We start from the raw sequence: 24418 nt of genomic DNA on the forward strand, positions 1-24418 counted from the left end.
CATGAAGGAGCATGTTGGTAACATTGTCTTTTTCCCTGGAGTCTGCTTGTCCTTGTTTAGGTGCTTACAGATTTCCTGTGTTCAGGAAACTATTTCTGTCCTTAATGATTCGTCTCTGGGAAACCGGATTTGGCTTCCTTGTTCATTGATGCGATTCAAAAAGAAACTTGAACATTTACGAAAGAAAGCAAACAAGTAGTTTATTTGTTAACACAGAGGTTAGTCTTGGCAGTGTTATTATTTTTGTTTATTACAATTAAAAATGTATACTTGAACACCTAATACTGATTTATATTATGGATAAAAAATTAGCTCTAATTTTAAATTTTAAACAGTGTAACATTTATATCATTTCAGTATGTTCTTCTAAGCTGTCATTACAAAGAGGCATTTATTTTACGACAGTAGACATTAGGTACATTTTAAGAACATTACATTAAAAAATATATAAGGCCACAGTTTCAGAAATTTTAAGAAGTAGGAGAAAGGAGATGTTATCAATAGATGCTGACACTCTGTTTTGTCTAACCTATATGGCCTAACCTACTTAAAAATATGAGGTAAGTTTTATAAAAATGAATACATTACTTTTTCAAAAATATCACTCTAGCTATCTGTATATACTTAGAGCAATAGAAAGCTATATAGGTACCTTCTTTTCCAAACTCTTGTTCTCCAAATTCAGAACCAAATAGATCAAATTTCATTCCATTTAATTTTTTTTTTTTTTTGCACCAGGGTAAAAAATGAAGTTTTTATTAGAACTCAGAAATAGGGGTGCCTGGGTGGCTCAGTCAGCTGAGCATCAGACTTTTGGTTTCTGCTCAGGTCATGGTCTCAGGGTCATGAGATTGATCCCTGCATCAGGTTCCACGCTCAGTGGTGAGTCTCAGAAATAGATTTTGATAGTGAAACAGCATACCAAATGTTAATAATGCTTATTACTGGTTATGTTTATTTTCCTCTTTATATTTCTATATTTTCCATATATTTGAAGTGAATGTAAACTTTTTCAATCAGAAAAAAAAATTAATGACATTTTAAAAATAGGCCAGAAAAAAAATGCACAACACTATTAAATAAATACAGAGTAATGAGTAAGTCTTTTGTGAGCTCAGCAGAGCTGGAAGAAGGACTGTGCTATCATCTCACTCCCAAAATGCCAAGCCTAGCACTGGTCCTGGGTGTAGCTCAAACTTTGAAACAAAGGGGCCACAATTGTTTTCATTTAAAGTAAAAGCATTTTATATACATTTTGGCTCAAAGACTTCAAAAAGGTCTTCCCAAATGCTGTTTTGAAGATTCCTTGACAGGATGGTGTTGGTACAGTGAGCCCAAGAAGCCAAACCATCCATGCAAAAGTAAAATGTTCTGACCTTTCAGTAAGAATCTAAAATTTTCAAATTTTATGGAGAAACAGACATACAAAATTAAGTCATTCTCATTGGCATTCAAGACCTGATTTGTTCCACAATACAAATAGGTTTTGCTATGAAGGATTCCCCTGGGGTTCAGACAGTAACACATGTTGATGATGTAAGAAGCATTGTATAGTTCTCATTTATGGGTCCTGAAAGACATCTAAATTTCTTGATTTCTAAAAAAAAAATGCCATTATTAAGAATTCATTGTTTGCTGTTTCCATTTTAAGAAATATCATCATCCTTTGCATTTCTAAATGTATTAAAATGAAGTTACTTCACAGACTTGTGACTAAAAGTAGATGTTGCCAGAATTAAAGTCAACAAGCATAAGAATGAAAAAAGAGAAGCACTGTTTGTTTAGAGTATATCTGCATCCTGGCGCTATAACCAACTTTAGAATAAAGAAGCCTTGGCAAGTACAGATCAAGCAAGTCATAATAGCATCTTATTTACACTCATTTGAATTATATAATCTTTCTCATTTATACACAAACATATTGTACTGGTGAATCTTTAAATTAAGTGACGTACTTTTTTAGTTATGGATGAACTTCCACGATGAAGAGTAGAGAGCATTTGACAAACAGTGTAGGGATCCTAGCTGTGTCAGTGATTTGCTTAGGGTTTTATATCTCAGTTTACCCATCTGTGAAAAGGGCATAATAACAACCCTGTAAAAAATTAGCATTAATGTGCTGTACATTCATGATTAGAATCTACCTCTGTCTTGTAAACATTTTTGCAACAGTTTATACAAAGCCATTTCCTGTTGCTGATTCAGGTTCATTAATATCCATTTATAGTCTTGTTTCCTAGATCAAAATGATTTAAAACTTAATTTGAGTGGGTAAGCAGTATTTCAACTTGAAATGAAGAATATAAAAACTAGGGGCACCTGGGTGGCTCAGGCGTTGGGTGTCTGCCTTCGGCTCAGGTCATGATCCCAGGGTCCTGGGATCAAGCCCCGCATCGGGCTTCCTGCTCGGCGGGAAGCCTGCTTCTCCCTTTCCCACTGCCCGTTTGTGTTCTCTCTCTCGCTGTGTCTCTGACAAATAAATAAATAAAATCTTTAAAAAAAAAAAAAAGAATATAAAAACTATATTAAATTTTATTGTACTTCAGGATAAACAAGTTATATGCAGTTATATCTTTTCCAATATTTTATTATAAACTTACAGGATTGTTGAATTAATTTTACCATGAGCAGCCATATACCCTCCACCCAGATTCTATAATTAACAACTAACAATTATTGTTGCAATTTGAGAAAAAATATTACTGTTTAAAAACTTCTGTAGTGCTTGATGGATCAGAGCTCTAAATACTCAGTTTACACAAACACAGGTTATCAAGAATTTGCACTTCTTATGGGATATAGTCAGTTGACAATTCAAACTTCTAAAATATTTTTATCTTCTTACATAATTATATGACACCATCTTGCTCTGTTTTCATGCCTGCTGCCCTCCACATACATTGAAGTAACTCCTTGTATTCATGAGAACACACTGGGGGCTGTTGTATACCACATCCAAGCAAATTCAGGTAGTCGACATTTTAACTGCATGGTCAACTGCAAAGGAGAGGACCTCTAACTTCTCTAGGGGGCATTGGTCTTTCCACATATCTTCTGTTCAGTACCTACCATGGTCATGGTTCTAGTTGCTACACATGACAGTCTTTTAAACTTTGTATAAAGCCCAATAAGCCTGCACAGTGCTAAATTGCACAAAGGTAAGCAGATTTCTTTATTTAGGACTGACTTCTCCAAACTTAGGATATATGAATGCACCGTGGCCTGCTAAGATTAATAAAGGTTTCTCAAACTTATTTAATTTTGCCACCCTTTCAATAAAAAATATATATTAACATCTAGCAGTGCAGAGGTAGAAAATGACACCATATGTTTAAAATTAATGGTAACAGTTTGGTTAACAAGGTCCCAGTGTGATCCTACCTTGATGAAACTAGCTAGAATACAACTATAGCCGGAAAATATTGAGAGGTGAGCTAATTGACAAGGGCTGGACTGGAAGTATCTTTAAGTTTTTACCACTCACAAGAGGGTCCTTGCTCTTGGGATACATGGATAATCAAGTGACCTAACTCTGAGTTTTTTCCAAGACTCAGCAAAAAGCCATTTAAAAAATATCATGAGGTTTTACTGCCAACAACTGACCATACAGGTGCTCTTGGAGAGTTCTCCTGGCGCAAAGGCAATCCAGGGCACGTTCAAATTATTAGGGGAGGATTTTTGAGATTCATCTGAATTTTTAATATAATGGTCTCTCACACATACCTCTTTCTTTTCTCTCTCCCTCCCCTCCTTCTTTCTTCCTTCTTTCCCCTCCTCCTCCTCCTTTTTTTTTTTTTTTGGCAGGGATCATAGATTAATTTTTAAAAAAGCTAGTTTTAGAAAAAAATAGTAGGGGCACCTGGGTGGCTCCGTCGTTAAGTGTCTGCCTTTGGCTCAGGTCATGATCCTGGGGTCCTGGGATCAAGCCCCGCATCAGACTCCCTGCTTGGCGGGAAGCCTGCTTCTCCCTCTCCCACTCCCCCTGCTTGTGTTCCCTCTTTCACTGTCTTTCTCTGTCAAATAAATAAATAAAATCTTTAAAAAAAATAATAAAAATTGCCAAATGTTGGACACTCATTATGTGCCAGAAACTTTATTGAGGACTTTACATACATTATCTTATGTGATACATACACCAGTCCTTTACAGATGAAGAAATTGAGGTTTGGAGAGTTCTGGGGATGATTTGCCCAAAACCATGGCCAACAGAGGTGAATGAACCCCGAACTCCAGCCCAGGCCTGATACCTCAGCCATTCTCATAACCACTAATTCACTTTGACTTGAGGGGAGCAGAGACATAAGCAGTGAGGTCTGGCTAACTTTCCATTTCCCAGAGAGACAAGATATTGAGCTTCTCTCCCTTTTCTCTTTATGCCATTTGTAGTCCAAGGGGAAGAGAAGTATCTGGAGGACAGCATGTGGCTGAGGCAGTGATCAGATCTTGCTGAACCCATTATTTTGACTGTATTAGGCAAAGATGCAGAGGATACGTTTGGGGAAAATGGGTAGTCAGGTGTCCTTCCCTAGCTATCCATTGTCTATTGTCCAAAGTCTACATGAGTTAACTTTCCTTACAGCCTTCAGTTCTCCGTTGATACCAGAGACCTGGGGGAAAGCCCGGGAGCCTCTGGCAGGGGGGCAGGTAGACCGTTGAGAGAGCTGGGGAGAATTAACCAGTGTTTCCCTTTCTTTCTTCCTTATCTGGCAGTCTGCTGCTAGCATTTTGCATCCTGTATTAATTCACACAAATCTGGAAGAAAAGGATGCCATTTAAACTTTCTGAAATTTTATTTAAGGGAATGCTTACTTGTTGCAACAATGTCAACAAACTGTTTGCTTCTATTTTTTTTTTGTTCAGGAAAGTAGCTCGATTTCTTGTTGTGTTTGAATTCTCTAAAGTGTTCATGGAACCAGAATCTGTTCTTTAGGTAAGGCCTCACTTAACAGAAATGCAGGAAGTCATAGTTGCCCTATTTCCACTGACCAGGTCTTGAGTGATTGGGGATGACATCACAGGAGTGGCCAAGCCCCCAAATCCCAGGAACACTAGGCTCTGTTTAAATTGTTGTCTCAGTGAATGAAGACTATACCAGCAGAATTTCTAGGATAGATTATTCATCAAGTTTTCATCCACAGATAGTTAAGAAACAAGGAGGTGGATGCATTTTTAGATCATATTTTCAGTTGTATTTAAAAAATTTAAAATTGAGCATCTGACATTAAGTTAGAAAAGTAGTTCTTGGCAAATGTGTATAAGTGCATTTACGTGGAGAGAAAGAATGAAAATGAATATGGAGTGGAGTTGCATATTCAGTAGATATAATGCCCGTGGAAACGAATTATGAAACTTCGTGTAAATGCCATTTAAGTTCTAATGGGTAGCAATTAACCACATTAAGGTAGAAGCTTGTACTCCACCCTTTACTCACTCCCACTGATGCTAAGTGTCATCACACCACTGTGGATCATGAAATGACTTCTTGTACCTAAGAAAGTCATGGCTCTGTTCTTGAAAACAGTCTTAGGAAAACAGTGTAAAAAGCCTCCTGTTACTCAGATTATCACACTCATTTACCTACATCTAAAGTGTACCGTGAGGTTCGGGAGCTTTCTCCTTCTACCCCCAGTGGGGCCTGCCCAGTGTCTGTATGCTGTTCCTCATCCTGGCTGAGCTGCCCTTCCTCGCGCTCTCCTCTGTCCTTCCTGCTTCTCTCTGTTGTCTCTCCTTTCCTTGGTGCCTCCCACTTCACATCTGCCTCTGCCCACAAATGAAAACTGGCTCTTTAACTTCAGTAACAAGACTATTCATGTGATATAGACATAATTACCTCTTATAAAATATGACATCACCTAAATTTAGTGATGATTTTGCCTGTAGAAGGTATATATCTTTAATATTAAATGCTTCATTTTTACATTAGTGCTCTCTGGAAAGGACAGAAAGCATTTGCAAGTATTTCCTACTTTCGTGTGTCCCATGCCTAGAAATGCCCATAAATTACTGTCTCTCTCATACACACACATACCCCACTACACACACACACAGAGTCAAAACCCTCATTTTTACATTCATTCTAAAGTACTGTTTGGTTTTATCCCACTTACCTGCTTTATTCAGAGGAAATCATTTACTAAAATTACATGTTTTGTCCTCACAGAGCCCGGGCGTGTGGCCCTTTTCTGTGACTTTCTCAGACCACTTCGGGCCTCTTGCTGCCATCAGGAGCCCAGGCTCCAGGTTTCCGGGCTTAGCCTTAGGGGACCCTTTAATACAAGCGCGTTAATTTTGCCTTTACATCCAAAGCCACAAAGCAAAAAACCTTCCAAACAGAATTTTCTGTAAGGCAAAGACATGCATTTTATTTTCTGCTTCTGTGTATCATGCTAGAAAACATCTCTGCTTATTTTCTGCCATAGAATCGTAGCAGTGAAGTCTCAAAGATTCTCATCTTTTCTTTCTAGGTAAGGAAAAAATTTTGATCCCCTCTGTGAGTTTGAATCATTTGCATTTGCTTACAAATTTGCATTTGCTTACAAATTGCTTACAAGAAAAATATTTCTTCTTCTACCTATTGAGTTTAGTAAAGCTGGGATAGCTGATGGCTTTATAGAGCAATTAGATCTGAACTCAGGGGCAGTCTCTGTGATGGATACCTTGATCTGTCCCATGGATTGTTCGCCCAGGGCAGCGATTTTTTTTTTTAAGATTTTTTTTTTTATTTATTTATTTGAGACAGAGAGAATGAGAGAGAGAGAGCACATGAGAGGGGGGAGGGTCAGAGGCAGAAGCAGGCTCCCTGCCGAGCAGGGAGCCCGATGCGGGACTCGATCCAGGGACTCCAGGATCATGACCTGAGCCGAAGGCAGTCGCTTAACCAACTGAGCCACCCAGGCACCGCAGGGCAGCGATTTTAAGACCAAGAGGCAGACACCTTTTTGGACTCTTTTTGGAAATAGATGCTGTGCAGGAATGAAATGTCTGCCACTTTGACTTGCCAGTTAAATAGCTTTAAAATAGGTGATTGACTTTGTTCTATGTTCTTTACTCTGTGCCTTTTTGTGGTTCAAGAATATTCAAAAGCCACCACCATCCTCTTGGGGTCAGATTTCCAAAGGGTTTTCCCATGTAGCTTTTACAGTTGTTTCAGAAACTGAAGGTATCACACATGTAAGCTAACTATGCCCCAAATGGACAAATTTGGGATACCATTAAGTGAGATCCCTTTTTCATTTTAGAAAAGATAGACTGGGGCTTCCACCATGCCTAGTTAATTTACAAGGGTAGTTTTATAAAAGCAGTATTCCTTAAAGGCAAAATTGAGAAACCCTTGCAAAACTGTTTATGCATTATTGATTTGAGTCTCCCATGGAAATTATTAGTCAAGCTCCTAAAGAAAGAGATGGAATTACTCCTTAGTATAGCTTCCCCAGCTTTCTCTCAAAGTCACGTAAAATATTTGAGATCACTTCTGCTATTTTTTCCTCATATTATGAGGAGAATGATTGGGTTTAACTCATTACTGTTTATTACTTTCTGAAGAATCCAAGTAGATTGAGATCTCTGAGAACCAAACCATTCCTCCACAAACATAGGATACGAAGTGGTTAGTTGTTTAGTATCAGTCTCTCAAGGAAGCTCCTTGAAGGCAGGAACTGGATATTATTCCTCCTTATTGTAATTGTGCCTCCCAACATGCTTGGTACAGAATGGCAGATGCCCAATAAATACTCTATTTGACCATTTCTTTATACAATTTATAAAAATGACTATATATAAAATTTGTTTTATTCCTCTCATTATTAAAAGATTATTTTCTAAACTTAGCAGAAGATATTCCCTACTGAATATGATCTTACCACATTTAGGTTTTATTGTGATGGATTTACTTGACTCCAGGAAGTAATGTTTTCAAGCAGTTTTCTCTCTTGTTGCATGCAGACTGTAAAGGAAAACTGAATAGTGCCCATATGTTCTCATACTGTGGTAGATTTCCCAATTATCTGCAGATTCTACTATCATTAGACTCTATTCCTATTTGTAAAAGAAGGATATATGAGCAGATGGAAAAAGTAGAATGAAAGAATGATATACTGGTCCTGATTTACCAAACAGAATTTCAATAATCACAAAAGTGGCATTAGCTTACAAGATAAGTGCCCCTCAGCATGACTGGTAACGCTGACATCTATCTGCTCATTCAGAAACCTCTTTACTTGTGTGGTCCTCACTATATTTCTTCTCAGTTTTCAAGACTCTCATTTGATAGAGGATTCTTCTAGATAAAGCAGGATTTCCATCACAGATTCTATTGTCTTGGAAAACTTTCACTCTTCCATTCCTTCCCCCTTCCCGTCCTGCCTCCCAGTCTATTGTATCCCCCCCACCCCAAAACACACACACACACACACACACATGGAGCAGGTCACTTTCTAATAATAGGACTTTGTTTTTAAATACATGTAAAAATTAAAGATTCTTATATGGAGTTCTAGGATAGCAGCTGTAGAAAACCTACATAAACCATGCAGCTAGCAGAAAAGAGAAGTATTCCACAGTATCTTTTTGGGTTCTCTGAGTGTGTAATTTCCTTTCCTCCCCTGGTTTCACAGATCTCTGTTCCCAGGTCCATCCTCCAGCTTCTGACTCCCGAAGTGGAGTGGTGTGCTTCTGCCCCAGGGGCAATGGTGTGTGGGTTGCCTGGGTGGAGCCTGGAGGAGGCAGGTTGCATTCCAGGAAGGTGACCAAGGCCCTTGCCTCTTGGCCATTCTGTCACCATGTCCACACAATACAAATACTCATCCTGGGTGTGGCACTGGCTTCTTGCTCCTTGCAAAGATCAGAATCCCAGGGGCTTCGCAGTTTCACATGTTTTTTCTTACAGTATCTCCTTTAGATCAAGAATTACTTGCTGATTTTCACTGGATCTTAAATTTCAGGTTTGAAAATAAAATACAAAGAGCTTTCACCAGACTTTTTTTTTTTTTTTAACCCCCCGAAGGTTATCCTCTTGTATTTGTGTAGTGCTTTATCATTTACATCTTTGGATTCGATTCTCCCAACAAATCTCAGTCAGTGATTAGGAGAGCAGGAATTATTATTTGCATTTTCCATATGAAAAAGCTGGCTTTGAACGGAGATGCCCTGGCCTTGTATCGTACAGTGGGTTCCAGCCTGGCCCCACCGGCTGTTCAGCGCAGCCCCTTAGGGTGAAGCAGCACAGCGTTTCTGGGTTGATTCTTGGTATATTGAGTCATTCCTGTGAGATTTTAAAACCATTTTTTTTTCACTAACTTCAAAAGTTGACCATCTAACAAGTATTACCTCACCAGGAATTACAAATGAACTAGAATTTTTACTAATGGCCTTCTACCCATTCTGTGAAACAAAGAGCACAAATAAGAGAAATTGAGTTAGAAAGAAACTCTAAAACATATGAAGAGCCAAAAGTTAAAGGGCCAGGTCATATATTCTAAATGGGAGACTTCCTCTGCAGTAACTGTTAACTTAATAGTTGTACAATCATATAATTTGAAGAAGATATCAACTCTGTACAGGAAATACAGGTTTAACAGAAATCATTTCATTTGATCCTTATCTTCAAAAAAACTGAAGCAGTTTGAAGAAATGGCATAGGTGGCTTAAATTCCATTGTTTTTGTCAGTGGCAGCTGAAAGCTTCATTGTAGTTAACTATCTGCTAGAGCCTTTGGGAAACCAAAGCATCGTTGACTGGCTGGGCCAAATGAGTCATCCATTAAAATTATCCCTAATGAATTACCGGTTTGCTTGTTTAATTGCGCGTGATATAGGGCTCCGGGATGTTAGAAGTCTGGTGAGACTCAAAGAAATTGTGTTGGCTTAGTTAAGCGTGTCAGTAGGATCTTTCCTAACTCACAGTGCACTGATATTCCCTCCCCCCGCTCCTTCCCTCACCCCTTCCTTCTGTGCCCATCCCTCCTTTTCTCCTCCTTCCGGTCTCTCTCCTCTCCATCCTCCCACCCCTGCCTCCATCTCACGCATGCTCTCTCTCTCTCTTTTTCTCTTTGTGGGTGGGGGGAGACGGTATCAGAAACTCCTACTTCAGAGCATCTTTGATAGGGCTCATAGTTTGAGTATTAACCACCCAGCTTTGCTCAATGAAAGCTTTCTTAAAGCGTGATAAACTACAGCTGGTACGCCCTCTTTTATTTGTGCACTGGGCACTGTGTGAACAGCATTATATTGTGAATAGGTGACTAGTGGGCTTCCTCTCTTTTTCCTACAACTGTGTTTTCCATATAGAATAGAGTAGCAAAAACATCATGGTAATAAAAGGCTAATTACATGAAAACCATGATTATCACATGAGTTTCTATGATATCACATGAGTTTTTGTGATATCATGCTGATACCACACCAGCAAGAATTTTAAGATCTTCAAGTATAGCCTACCTCTCATTTCCATCTTTGTAGCATGTTTGAGAGGTGGTTCGCCAGTCTGCTCATTTCTTCTCAAAATTCTGCTCTACTTTGGGGGTCACTCTGAGCTGCCTCCTTTTGTTTACTCTCTTCCCCAGCCGCTTAACCACAAGGTTTGACCATTTTCCCTGTAGTCCTGTCACCCTTTATTCAGAGCCCTCTGAGTCCCTGCGACCAGAGCCCTTATCCCAAGTTGGCTGGGCAGCCTTCTTACACACAAAACTCTCCACATCTCATCCCCATGCTGACCTTCTTTTGTAGACCCCAGTGCCCTTCAGAGCATCTGAAAATAGGATGTGCTCAGTGTGTTTTTATGGAATGAATGAATACCTGAGAAGGAATAGACCTAAAACCAGATTAGCTTCATTGATTCATTTAATTTAAAGACTGAAACAACTTGCTACATCTTCTGATCCTGTGCCCTCGTCTAACAGGTGAAGTAACTCATTATTCAGAGATATTCACTGACTTGAGATAAAACAGCTGGTTCAGGGACACCTGGGTGGCTCAGTCTGTTAGGCGTCTGCCTTCCGCTCAGGTCATGATTCAAGGATCCTGGGATCGAGCCCCGTGTCTCCTTTTGCCTGCCACTCCCCCTGCTTATGCTCTCTTTCTCTCTGACAAATAAATAAATAAAATCTTTAAAAACAAAAACAAAACATGGCTGGTTCAGAGTCTGAACATAACCGCAGTCTTTTGTGCTCTTTCTACTATAGCGTCTGTCAGATCACATGACCAACAAAAGGGTTACAGGGTGCATTTTGTCATAGCTGTGGAGACTCATCATCTAGGTGGTTCATGCGTCAGTTAGGAATTACACTAGTGTAATTACACTCAGTTACAAGTGACGGCTCAGTTACAAGTGGCGGCTTACTAGGGGTTACTTTACTCACCATGAAAAGTCCAGAGGAGGGTGCAAGCTGCTGCACAATTCATAGATGGCAGGGCCAAATCTCTGATCATTCCTTCTCTCATGACTCCAGGGTGGCAGCAGTCCCAGCTGTCCTGTGCAAATAAATCCCCTAGGACTATGTCAAGGAAGAGAAGACTTCAGATCTCTGGGTGACCAGCTCTAGCATTCTGTTAGCCAGAGCCATGGCCCATGGCCAACCTGCTTGGTAAGGGAGATCATGATGCCATGTTTTTAGTCTCTCAGCCTCTCTTTCTGGTCAAAGAAGACAAGAGACTGGGTGCTGCAGGAGACACCTACCTGTGTCCAAGTGTGCATTTGCACATGGTATGGTTCGGCCTTGGCCACGGTGAGCGAGGGACAGAAGGGGACCTGAAGCACCAGGCTCTTCTCCTGGCCTCACCCCAGAAGCTTGTGTTGAGTGCTGTATCACAGTTGACCTTCATGTGATTGTGAACAACCACATTAAATTGGATGTTCAAGAAGCCAGAGTGTAGACTGTAGTTACTTTAGACTCTGTATTTAAAGGTTTATTTTTTTCAAATCATTTTTGTGATAATTCATAGGTGCTCAGTCTAACACAAATCATATGCTATTGGCTTCCAAATTTTTGCAGCAGTGCCTGTTTAAAGATTGCTAGTAGCTTTTCTCCCCATCAAGAAAACCATTCAGATCTATGGTATAGATCTACTGTGTTTTCCTTCCTTCCCCCCACTCCACAATATCTATTTACTGGTATGGATGGGAACACAATGCAAAACTGTACTTGTCTTATTTACATAAATCTCCCTGTTAGCTTTCCATTTTACCATATCTGCATTTGAGTTTGACCTATTAGTGCTTTTTTGGTTTTATAAAGAAAAAAAAAGTGCTTCCCTCAGCAGAACCATCTGGCTTCGTTTCCTGTTCCTCAGCAACTCTATGTGTATTCTAACAAGGCCAGCCCTGTGGTTTTCCGAGTGGTACTGTTCCACTGGTGGTCTTAGAATTCAACAGGAGTGATGGAAAAGTTCCACTAAAGGCTTCTTTCAAGTCTAAAGTTTCCAAGGTGGAAAAAAATGCATATTATTGTCATTATGACATAGCATTATTTTTTTTCTGTGACTGAAATATAGTCTTTTAAAAAGAATTACACCATTCTATTCTTTGAGGAAGAAAATGCTTCTAAAATGTCTTTTAGATAGTGGGCTACCAAATTCGCATGCCAGCAAGCTGAGGTGACTGAAAATATAATTGAGACATGCTTACAATATGCAGGTTTTCTTAGAATCAGTTAATGGTAACTAGTTTTTTTTTTCCTTAAATTGAGATATAATTGACATGTAACTTATAGTTGACCCTGAAACAACATAGGTTGGAACTGTGTGGATCCACTTTTACAGAGATTTTTTTTTTAATAAATACAGTACAGCATCTGTAAATGTGTTTTCCTTATGATTTTCTTAATAACATTTTCTTTTCTCTCGCTTACTTTATTGTAAGAATACCGTATATAATATATAGACAAAATATGTGTTAATCGACTGTGTATGTTATCGGTAAGGCTTCTAGTTAACAGTAATCTGTCAGTAGTTAGGTTTTGGGGAGTCAAAAGTTATACATGAATTTTTGTTCAGGGGTATCAGTGCTCCTAACCCCTGCATTGTTCAAGGGTCCACTGTATATTAGTGTCAGGTATACAGCATAATTTTTCAATATTTGTATATATTGCAAATTGATCATGACAGTGAGTCTAGTTTAGTTAACATCCATTACCATATATATAGTTACAAAATTTGTTTCTTTTGGTGAGAACTTTTAAGATGTACTCCCTTAGCAATTTTGAAATATACAATATAGTGTTAAAACTATAATCACCATACCGTACATGACATCCCATGACTTACTTGTAAGTAAGTTATAATGACTTTATAATGGAACCTTTTGACCACCTTCACCCATTTCACCAGCCGCCAGCCCCTGCCTCTGGCAACCACCAATCTGTTCTCTGTATCTGTGAGCTCAGTGTTTTTGTTTTTGTTTTTGTTTAGATTCCACATGTAAGTGAGATCATACAGTATTTGTCTTTCTCTGACTTATTTCATTTAGCATAGTGCCCTCAAGGTCTATTTATGTTGTCCCAAACAGCAAGATTTCCTTCTTTTTTTATTGCTAAATAATATTTGTATGTGTGTTTTTGTATAATAGCTAGTTTTTTAAAGGATCAAATTAGCAATAACAGCAAGCCAATTTTGTAACTGAAGGATTCTCTGTACTTTGTATTTTGTGTGACCGAAGGGAAGGTAAATCTGCTTTTGACAGGTGATTTGTAATGCTGCCTTGGCCTTTTAGTGCACTCAGAGATCATCTGGGAATTGGATATATTCCCACAGAGGTATGTGTATAAGGAGGTGAAACTCTGTATTTTTATGTTGTAACATTCCACAGATTTTGAAAAATTTCTCACCATATATTCTCTCACCTTATTTTCTCTTTTCTGAAATGCTGCTTTTTAATGTAACATGGAATCAAAAGGTTTTTATTTGTGTACGTGACTGCCTGTCTACCTTCTTTCCTTCTTTCCTTCCTTCCTTCCTTCCTTCCTTCCTTCCTTCCTTCCTTCCTTCCTTCCATCCATCCATCCACCCGATATTATGTGGAACTCAGATACATAAGCTATGGAGAGAGGAAGACCCTCATGGTATTTTTTTCTCTCTGTCTCTCTTTTTTAAATAGGTTTCATGTTCATCAAGCAGTAGGCATTACATTTGGGGACAAATTTTACTACATAAGATAATAAAATTAAAGTGCTTAATCTAACGCCTACACATAGGAAGGACTAAGAAAAAAATAAAAAGCCCTCTCCAAAATTACTTAATTATGTCACTTCTTTTTGGTGATTAGGGATGATAAATGCTAAAAGTATAGGACTATGAAATCTCTGATTCTTCCATGAAGTTTAAAAACTGTGAGCTCAGACTTACTATTTTTTATGATGGGAGACACTGAAAAACACTCTGCACCAGAGGATTCAGCTATTTGTGGTGTTTTTCCTCCTATATTAGTCTTTGCCCCTCCAAGACCTTGCTTAGCCTGAATGCTGCTTGAAGATGTACAAAGTTGAAGGGAATGCTCATTTTTAATTTTAAGAGGAAGAGAAAAAGTTAAAAATTGAGGCTAATAAAAGTTAATGAGGAGCATTTAAATCCTTTAATGGTTCACTTTATGTTGCAAGTCAGAATGGTTAATGCTATTATTGTATACGTGTGGCAACATCCTTTCTCTGCTATAACTCTTTTCCCTTGAAAATGAGCCAATGCGACATGGAAGGCCTATCATACTCTTGTGATTTCTGTTCATTCTTTTGACAAACTCCACACTTTTTTTTAATGGGAGAAAGAACAGGGACAAGGACATTAAAATATAAAGTTCTGCTTTTGGGTTTTTTCTCTTTTTTTGCCATTTTCCTCTTATTTCACAGATTACTGAATAAAACATAGTTATCAGTGGAGTGACCATTTCTAACTGTCTCTTTGTGCGTAAAAATTTATTTTGGGATGGGAAACATTCCCCAAACCCAGAGGGTACACTTAATATGCCAGTTTTCATTTGAGAAGAATTACTTTTCAGTTGTAGGTGTTTTGGGATGTAGCCTGACTCAACATCCAGTATTAATGGTCCAAAGATAGAACAGCTGAACTTTCTGACTGGCCTTCTTTGGGAGACATTAGCATGTCCCTGGAGACAGTTTCCCTAGCTCTGGTTACTCGAATCAGTATGTAGAGAAAGCTTATTACTTTTAGAAACATTACTCTTGGATGGCCCTGTCTATTACTCAGATCAAATATATGGTATATATTGCTGTTTTCTTTAGGTTAGAAATGAACTAGATCCTCACTGTATCCTTGACTGCAGAGTCCAGACTACGGGAACCTATCCCATATCAGACCACCTTGAAAGAGGTACTTCAGTAACTAGGATGAATAAATAAGCCAGACAGTCTTCATGCAGAAATCATTGCAACAGTCACAAATGTTGTAGAACAATTCTAAGTGATGGTTAATGCAGTGAACTTTTTGTGATAAAGTTAAATGCCCTTTCTCCTGAGTTAGCAGTGATTTTTCTTAAAAGCACAAAACCAACTTTTCAGTAGCAATTTTTAAGAGTTAATACTCAACTCACCCAGGGAAATTCTTTTATCATGTATTTCCTAGAGGGCATTAACCTCATGAGCTGGTTTTATTAGAATAAAATACATGTTTGTGGCACTTCTCTCCAAATAGGACATGAAATCTTGCTGGTTTGTGCCTACTGTTTTCTCATCTTGAGAACTTTTTGTGGTGAAGACAGCTGACTGCATGGCCTGACACAAGAAGGCCGTGTGCCCTGGTGAAGAGCTTGCCTCCTGCTGCTTCAGGTCCTCAGGCTCTGCTGCTTGCGGCCCACTAGCTGTGGAGCTTCAAGCAAATCACTTTATCATCCTGTGTCTTAACTTTCTCCTCTTCAAAGTGAGGGAGCTAGAGTCCTACGCAGTGTAAGAGTCGTAATCTGAGAATACGATTCTAGTCTAAGAAACACTTTTTCCATAAAAGGCTTATTGACCATCTAGTATAAAATATGTTTTGTTTTCAGTGATGCAGACTATGCTTTCATGTTTTGACACTGTAAAATTCCTAAGTGAAACAAATCATTTATACAGCCCAATGTCATCTTTTTTTTTTTCCAATTTTCATCACTTATTCCTGAATAATTTAAGCTTTTGCTCTTAACAAGCTTTAACATTTATTTCCTTTTCCTTATCAGGCTAAAAAATTCTATAGAACATCACTATCCAATAGAAATATTCATTCAAGCCACATAAATGAACCATTTAATTTTATATAATTTTAAATTTCCTAGGAGACACATTTTAAAAAAATAAAATGAACCAGGTGAAATTAGTTTTAATATTGTATTTTATTTAACCAAATTTATATATCTAAAATGTATGTAAAAAATATTAAATATTAAGAAGACATTTTATATTCTTTGTTTTTTTTCTCTTACTAAGTTTTCACAATCTATGTAACGATGTATTTTACACTTTACAGCAAATCTTAACTCGGATTAGCCACATTCCAAGTCACATTTCAAACTAGCTCCTACTATAGTAAACACTGCAGTGAAATTCTGTATATTCGTAGATTTCGAGTTTGCTTTCTTTATGTACAGAGTTGCATATTTTTTTTTTTTAAAGATTTTATTTATTTATTTGACAGAGAGAGACATAGTGAGAGCAGGAGGAGTGGGAGAGCGAGAAGCAGGCTTCCTGCAGAGCAGGGAGCCCGATGCGGGGCTCGATCCCTGGACCCTGGGATCATGACCTGAGCCGAAGGCAGACGCTTAACGACTGAGCCACCCAGGCGCCCCCAGAGTTGCATATTTTAACACCAGCATTCATACATGTAGTTATGGAATCCTGGAGAAAGGCATCTGCGAGAAAATGGATTCATCTGTGGATGCTTGTATGATGCCATGTTTTGGATAAGCAATTTGTCATTTTTCTCTGTTGTAAGATGTGACTTCAGTGGCCTTCCCCTTGTCCCACTAGTAATGGATGGAGACCACAGCCTGGCAGTCCCTGCATGCTCAACGGACCAGGAAGAAGACTTTCTTCCCAGTTTTTTTCCCAGAGAGAGTGTTCATGGAGGTTTTGGAGGGCTGTAGCCAGCACCATGCTCAAGTGGGTATCTTCGATGGTCTGGAATACAGATTACCCCTGGGGAAAAGCAGTCATACAAGAATCACTGTGATTCAGTGGATACCAGTTAAAGAAAGCAACTTAAACCTTAGAGCAAGATCCTTTTGCAATCCAGAGAATCCCAGAATTTTTAAAGTAAAGGACCTTAGAAAGCATGTAGTTGTTAACATAGGATTAACCACGAGGAACAGGGTATGTATATATCTTTGGGTGTCTGATTTAGACTAGATAGATTCATTGTGACTGTTCTTTCAGACAGGTGATTCAGAGGTAGACAGAATCTCAGGTGTCAAGTGGAATTCTGGACTAAATTTAATTATGTGCTTTAACTTCAGACTACAAATCTATTTAATTTGGGGGAACAATTTAGTTGCATCTTTCTGTATGATTTATTCCACTCAATTTTGGAGACTGCCAAACTTCACTAGTTACAAAAACCCAAAATTCTTTGTTTAAAAGGAGCTTCATCAAGTCTCATGGTGTGTTCTTTTTATTCTTACGGACAGCAAGACAAATAAATTAAACATCTATAACTTTATCGGTATGACTAATATACTAAGGTTTCAGGTGAATCCTTGTTATTCTTCCACTTACATAGCATCTTCTTTCCCAAGGATTTCAAACTATTTGTTTCTGAACAAGTTGGTGTAGCTTTCCTAACTACAGAGATGTGGATGTTTTAACACCCTTAGAGGCTAAAATGGCTTGCCTTTAGGGTCAGCCGTGGGTCCGGGGCAAACCTGCCATTTTTAGCCCGGGATTCCTGATTCTTAGATTTCTGCTCTCATTGTTAGTTATTTAAAAATATGAAGGAAAAGGGTATTAGAGACCATTCCAATACTTGTCCAGTTGTGTATGAGCAAATAGGCACAACAAAGTCCATACTTCTCAGTCTCTCTTTTTAGTCTTTGAACTGAGAGTAAATAATTTATGCTTTAGATTGCCACGAGTTTGTTTGAGGATCAGAGTGATGATCAGAAGAAGTAAATGAAGAAGAGGAAAGAACTTTGGCTGAACGAAGTGATTTACTTTCCATGACCTCTTTGTTCCTTTCTGAATAGTTCTCTTAGCTGGGATGGATGATATTAAAGTGATACCATCTTTATTGAGGTTTATATCACAAACCAAACTGTATGCATCTCAAAGAAAATTTTTGAGTCCAGTAAATATGTTTTCCCTAAAGAAGTTCAGAACAAAACTGGTCAATACTCAAAAGCTCCTTTTCAAAGAGAAACCTGAGGTGAAGCTTTTAAGTGAAAAATGTTAAGAAAAGGAATGTACAACAAATGGTATAGCTCATTTATTAATCAGGTATTATCTCTAATATATAAGCATTCACTGTCTTATTTATAACTGCACATTAACTTAAAATTTTTCTTTGTGTTTTTGTAAAACGTGTGTCCCCATGGAGGCCAAACTGACTCACAGTGAGAAAAGCTTTTATGTTCTGTGACAGCTTTGCTTTGTTGCAGTGAACAAATCACTGATATTTGCTTTATGAAATTATTGGCCTACTCATCTGGGAAAATAAATACACTATGTCCTATAAGAAAAGGGTACACCTATTTCAGTTAAAAGACCCCCTTGAAGTTAGGACATTCCTAGTAGTGTTCATAGTACTTTCCTTATTTCATTGTACTGGCCCAAAGCAGGTATCTGGTCTTTGATTACTTAAACGAAACTTCTTTATAAATACTTTTAGAAAGTTACCTCTATTCATAGGTCACAATTATTGCTTTGTGCCAGGTTTGTTTGTTTAAATTCTACTAAAGTTCTGCTCTGAAAATAGGTACACAGAACTGTGTGGCCCTTGATTTGTGAGACTCATCCACTGGTTTGTCATCTTCTTCCTCTGCATCATATGGAGTTTTAAAATATCTGAATGTGTGTGGGGGGGAGTTAAAGTTAATGTAGATGCACACACAGACACACAAATGCACACTCAGACCCATGCGTGTATGGCCATCTTCCCCTAGAAGCCAAGAATCAAATGGGAGAGAAACCACATATGTGAAAACAAGAAATGCTGTTAAGGGTGAGATTGCAGGTACAAACATATGGAAATATTACCCTCAGCCTTCATCATCCTGTTCACAAATTGACAAAGGAAATGATGGAGCTTTTCTATGTGCCTAAGCACTCACCCTCTGTGGTCAGGCAGACGGACAAGTGCCATCCTTCTCCTGCCTCCTTGCAGCATCTGGGGCTACCCCTTCCTACTCTCTCATTGTTATTGGGCAGATGATAACTGGTGAGAAGGACCTTGCAAGCTGTGGTGTGGTAGCCTTGGACCTGTGGAGAACAGGGAGCACTCTGCAGACCCCTTCAGCCCCGCTGGCTCACTGTGATGAGAAGGCAGCTCCCAAGGGACAGAGCCCTCCCCTTCGTCTGCAGCACAGAATGCTTTGGGAGCTGCAGGGCTGGTTTGCAGACCCAGGTCCCGTCCCCTATATTAAATAGGTTTTGTAAGTGTACAGCATTTCTCAGTCAAGGCTCTGTAACCTCCCAACTTCAAAATCTCTTTGAGAAACTAGAGAACACGGAGATGTGAAGAGTTTAATTTCCCAAATCAGTGAATAGCCATATTCAGATAACTTTCACTTTAGGTGAAAAAAAGGAAGGGCCATAAGAATTACAACACCCTGGCTTCAGTGACACAATTACCCTTCATTGTGCTGTGTTCACTTCAACCCTGGTTCTTTAACTTGCAGCAATTAGTGTGTTGGTGTAGCCTGAATAGTGCCTAAGAATCTCAGGCATTCGGTGGATTTCAATCAAAGTGCAGTGTCTCATGCCATGCTAGGCACTTACCTACTAAATCCTGGCACTCTGCGCCTTGGAGCTGGTGACTGCCCGTGCGCAGGAATGGCGGACCGGCCACCCACAAGATGGTTCCTCTACATATGCATGTTGTTACGAAAAGCCAGCTCTGAAACGTGATAGCTTACCTGACAGTTGTGCTTAGGAGCTTCAACCTCAGGTCTGATCACAGAGCAACAGTTCTATTAATCCTTGTCACAAGCGTCACTCATTCAGTAGTTTTAGGTAAAGACTGTATCTTTAGGAGCAGCCTTTTTGGGTGGCTCTGTGAAGAAAGAGTCAATGAATACTACAGCATGGTGGGTGGCACACACTCACAGCCACCTGGGCATTCCTTCTCAGAGACTCCTACACACATGTTCCCAGACACCCTTTAGGGTCATGCTCACCCGCCCAAGCCCCTAGCTGCATGTTGGTACTGTGGACAGATACACGGGTAAACACCAGTACCTTTTTTTCCTGTCCCTGTCATAACACAGTACCTGTGTCAGCAGCTCCTAGAGTGTCCATGTCGAAGGTGGTAGGAGCTTTCCAAGCCTGTCCTCTGCTCCTCACAGCTACCCTGCAGAATAGGTGTTTTTATCCCCATTTTGCCCATGAAGAAAGGAGGCTCAGCTTGGTGAAGTAACTTGCCCAGAGCATGTGTGGATAGTAGTTCTAATGGAGTTTGAATGTGCTTTCTACTCTTAGGCCATGCCACCTCTCTCTATCTCTGATGCCCTTATTCCCTTTCCTGTACTCCACCTCTTCTTTTTTGCAATCCATTTCTCCTACCATTATCTCCCTTTGGGGAACTTGTTCACTTTGCCTGCAGTGATTTTTGACACTTTTCTTTTATCACCCATGTGTTCCTTGTGACACTAGGCAGGGACATGTGCACCAGCTTTTGCCCTCCAGGGAGGGGAGAGGGCTTGTCAGTAGTCAAAGATCCTGTGGTAGAAGCCCCCGCTGCGTGCTGGGCATCATGCTAGGCCAGGTGACGCTGTAAAGAAGCATTAGCTGGACTTCCATCTTTGGATGCTCATTTGGCACTTGGGGGTCACCATTCTGATATGGCTCTGCTCAAGTTGGCAGTGAGCTCAGCACATTGTCAAAGCTTCAGTCAGGGAAGGGTATTACGGATAGCCTTCCCACGACAGAAACAAATTCATTAGTTAACTTTACTCTTTTGTCTTTGTTTGATCAAATAACTATAACTTCTTTTGGCTTGTTCTGTCTAAAAAAAAAAAAAAGAAATCAGCATGGGAAATCTGACCTTATTTAATCAGCCAAAAGATGTTTGGTGTTGCTAACCAGGAAATGGGTCCTGGAGAATTTTCCCCACAGCTAGGAAGGAGAGGCTTGGCAGAGCCACTGCTTGCTGCATGCAAATGAGAGCCCTGATTAACACTAATGCCCCACTGGGATTTGTCCTTTTGGAAGAGATAAGGCCAAGGCTCCTACCCTGCTGTGCAATCAGCCAGCTACGTCAGGAGCCATTTTCTCTCATCCATGATTGCATTTATTTTGTTATGTACAATTTTAGGTTATTTAAATCTTCAATCTTTTTTTTAAATGCCTTTCTCAGAGGCCATTCTCTTCTGAACCGTTTGTCCTGTAGCCCTCGGAAGTCTGGAGGGCCTGTGCTGACATCACGTGCTCTACATTCAACAGCACTTTTCTGTTCTGAGCTTGCCCTCCTCCCCAAAGCTGAAATAAATCAAAGTTGGTTGAGACTCAGTCGCAATAAATCAAGACCTGTCCAGAACTGGAGCCTGCCCAGTCAAAATGTCATAGCTTGGCTTTCACTGAGGATTAATTAAAGGCCTGATATAAAGCCCAGATGTGCTTTAGGAGAGTAGCAAGCTGCCTGGTGGCTGCGTCTCCCCAGGTTTCTGCCCACCCAAGAATATGCTGGAGGAGGACGGGAAAGCATCCAGGGTTGGGAGGGCATGGAAGGGGGAGGGAGGCTCCCATCAACGCATCTGAATGGACTTTATCTAGTTTGGAGGAAATAGAACAAGCTCTCCAACAAGGGAAAAATTCTATGTCAGCCTATGCATATACAGTATTTAAACGGAAGGAAAATACAATAGCTCAGAAATTGTGTTTTAATTGAGGATACAAAATGAACCAAGTAAAGGAGTTCCCTTGTTTAAAAAAAAAAATTGTAATAAAATTAATGCCTAATGAACTAATAAAAATTAGTTCATAGTGAACTTGTAAATTTTTTAGCCCAAAGAAGCTCTGCAGATAAAACACTTTTGAGGTGGTTTTATTCACAGAAGGCTGAATTAGACAGGGGTAGCTTTTGGATTAGGATTTACTCCCAGTTTTTTGTTTAGTTCCACATGATTCCACATAACCATCCAAAAAAGGGCAGTAGATTAAATTCCCATGGAACATGTTTATATGAAAGTGACTATGCAAGATGGACGAATTCTCTGTATGTACAAACAAAATACTGCATTTGAAATAGAAAACAAAATATAACATATAATTTAAAACCTTACATAGTGGCCATGTTTTTATATAACTTTAAACTTAATATTTACCACTGTAGAAATTTGATTCTGAAGTTGGATTAAAAAAAAAATGGGGGGCACCATCAAAGATTAAAAACACATCAGCAATCTTTTTCTGTGGTAATATTGAATATCTGAAAACTGGCTATTTAGAAACTTTATAAATAAAACAGTTAATCTCCTGATTGCTAAACAATCTATAGTAGACAGTTGGTGCTAATAATTAGAATACTTTGATAGGAAAAAATAAGGCTATTTGTGACTAGGATAGTTTGCTATTTTATATAGCATGTGTTTATATGAACATTAAGCTTTTATCAATGGAAACTTCAGTTTTTCCCAGAATGATATATTTTCTCACTATGTTATATTGATGTTCACATTCTAGACATGAAACTTTTCCTATGAACTTAAACGATGAAATGGCATGTAAATTCAACAGATTTCAGAAAAACACTGTGGTGTCAACTGAAGTGATCTGAATGTTTTTATATCTATTATCTGACCCAACGATTTAAATATACAACCATATCCAGTTGTAAGGATTTTTTTAAAACTACTCAACTTTTAATAGCTACATTATAAGTCATTATATATAGCTTCTTAGTATTTTTTTGTCCTATAATCTGAATATCTTGTCGTCGGAGTAGCAATTTAAATAGACTTTTAACATACCTTTGCATTTTATCAGACATAACAATTTCAGCTGTTTTCCAGATGATCAAACTATGTATTTCTATTGAGATTACTGAAGATTGGTAGATCATTTGGGATTGTTAAGGATCTAGTGGCATGGTATTTGGCTTTCTAAGGCCTTTCTCAAGGACGCCCTCTTATTTTAGTTATCTAGAAAAAAAATTACTGCAAACTTACGTTTCCATAAGTACAGATAATTGATATTTTCAGTAGTTTTGCCATTTCATGCTTTATTGCTTAGTCCATAAGTAAATTTCATATTTACAATTGCTTTTTATTCTACATTTAAATTTCACTAACACTATGTGAAGCTGAAGAGCCCAGGTCAGTGTGTCTCTAGAGTGAAGATTGGGTTTTCAGAGTCAGGAAATTTAGAGAAATAGACCTTTCCTACGGCCTGCTTTAAATACTCTTGCATACTCAACTCTCAGCAAACTTTAATTTACACACTTCAAGAACTCTGAGCCAATTGGCAATTGATATATGACGTAGCCTGTGGTACTGTAAAGGAACTTCCAGATTTTTCTAATCCCTTAGGCTTTTATATTTCAATTTGAAGTATTTTCACCTTTAAATAAAATTGTACCCTTTTATCTTTGGACTGTAATCTTCCCAACACCTACAATAGGCCTTCTCTACTGTCTAGCCTATTAGTTCATGCAGCCTCCATAGTAGTGATTTATTACTTAGTTGTTTATGTGTTTGTCTATCCAGACAGATAACAAATCCCTTGAGGGCAACAGTGCTGTTTGATTTGGTTTCTTTAGTGTCAAACTCAGTAACAAGCACATAGGATGAACGCAGTATCTGCTGATGACTGAATAGACAGGAAACTAGGAAGGGGCCCTTTGATACTTCATTGCCATGGCATGCCAGAGGGCACAGCAGATTGCTATGACAGCCCTTCAAAACTATTACCTAAAAATGTGCCAGCTCTGAGGGGAAGAACAACAGAAATCTCTTAGTACATAAAGTATTTGGAGAAGATGCAGTAACTTTTTCTATTTGAGGGACTTTTAGTTTCTAGAAACAGTAATATATGACCCTCAACAGATCCAAGTTACTATAATTCCCTAAAAAGTGGCCTGGCTCCTAGAATAGTCTTTTCCATTATATATTTTTCCTTATGTGTTTTTAATCACACTGAGGTGAAAAGCTGACTTAATGGACCTAATGTAGTTTTGATAAGTATGAGTGTATGCACTGTAAAAAATAACACTGCCTGTGCCAGCAAGGACATCTTATTACCAAGCCCAAGTATTAACACGCTATTCAGAAAAGACTGATTTTAAGAGCTTGCTGTAGTCAA

At 38.8% G+C, this 24418-nt stretch overlaps 1 protein-coding gene across 4 annotated transcripts in view; it reads left to right on the plus strand.

Annotated features, from left to right (window-relative positions):
- Window positions 1-24418, plus strand: part of GMDS (GDP-mannose 4,6-dehydratase) — a 659281-nt gene that overhangs the window by 350815 nt on the left and 284048 nt on the right. The gene's annotated exons all lie outside the window — the stretch shown is intronic.

Source organism: Mirounga angustirostris, unplaced genomic scaffold (genome assembly GCF_029215605.1).
Source record: "Mirounga angustirostris isolate CCGP_5_RB_7025 unplaced genomic scaffold, mMirAng1.0.hap1 SCAF_8, whole genome shotgun sequence".
Lineage (NCBI taxonomy): Eukaryota > Metazoa > Chordata > Mammalia > Carnivora > Phocidae > Mirounga > Mirounga angustirostris.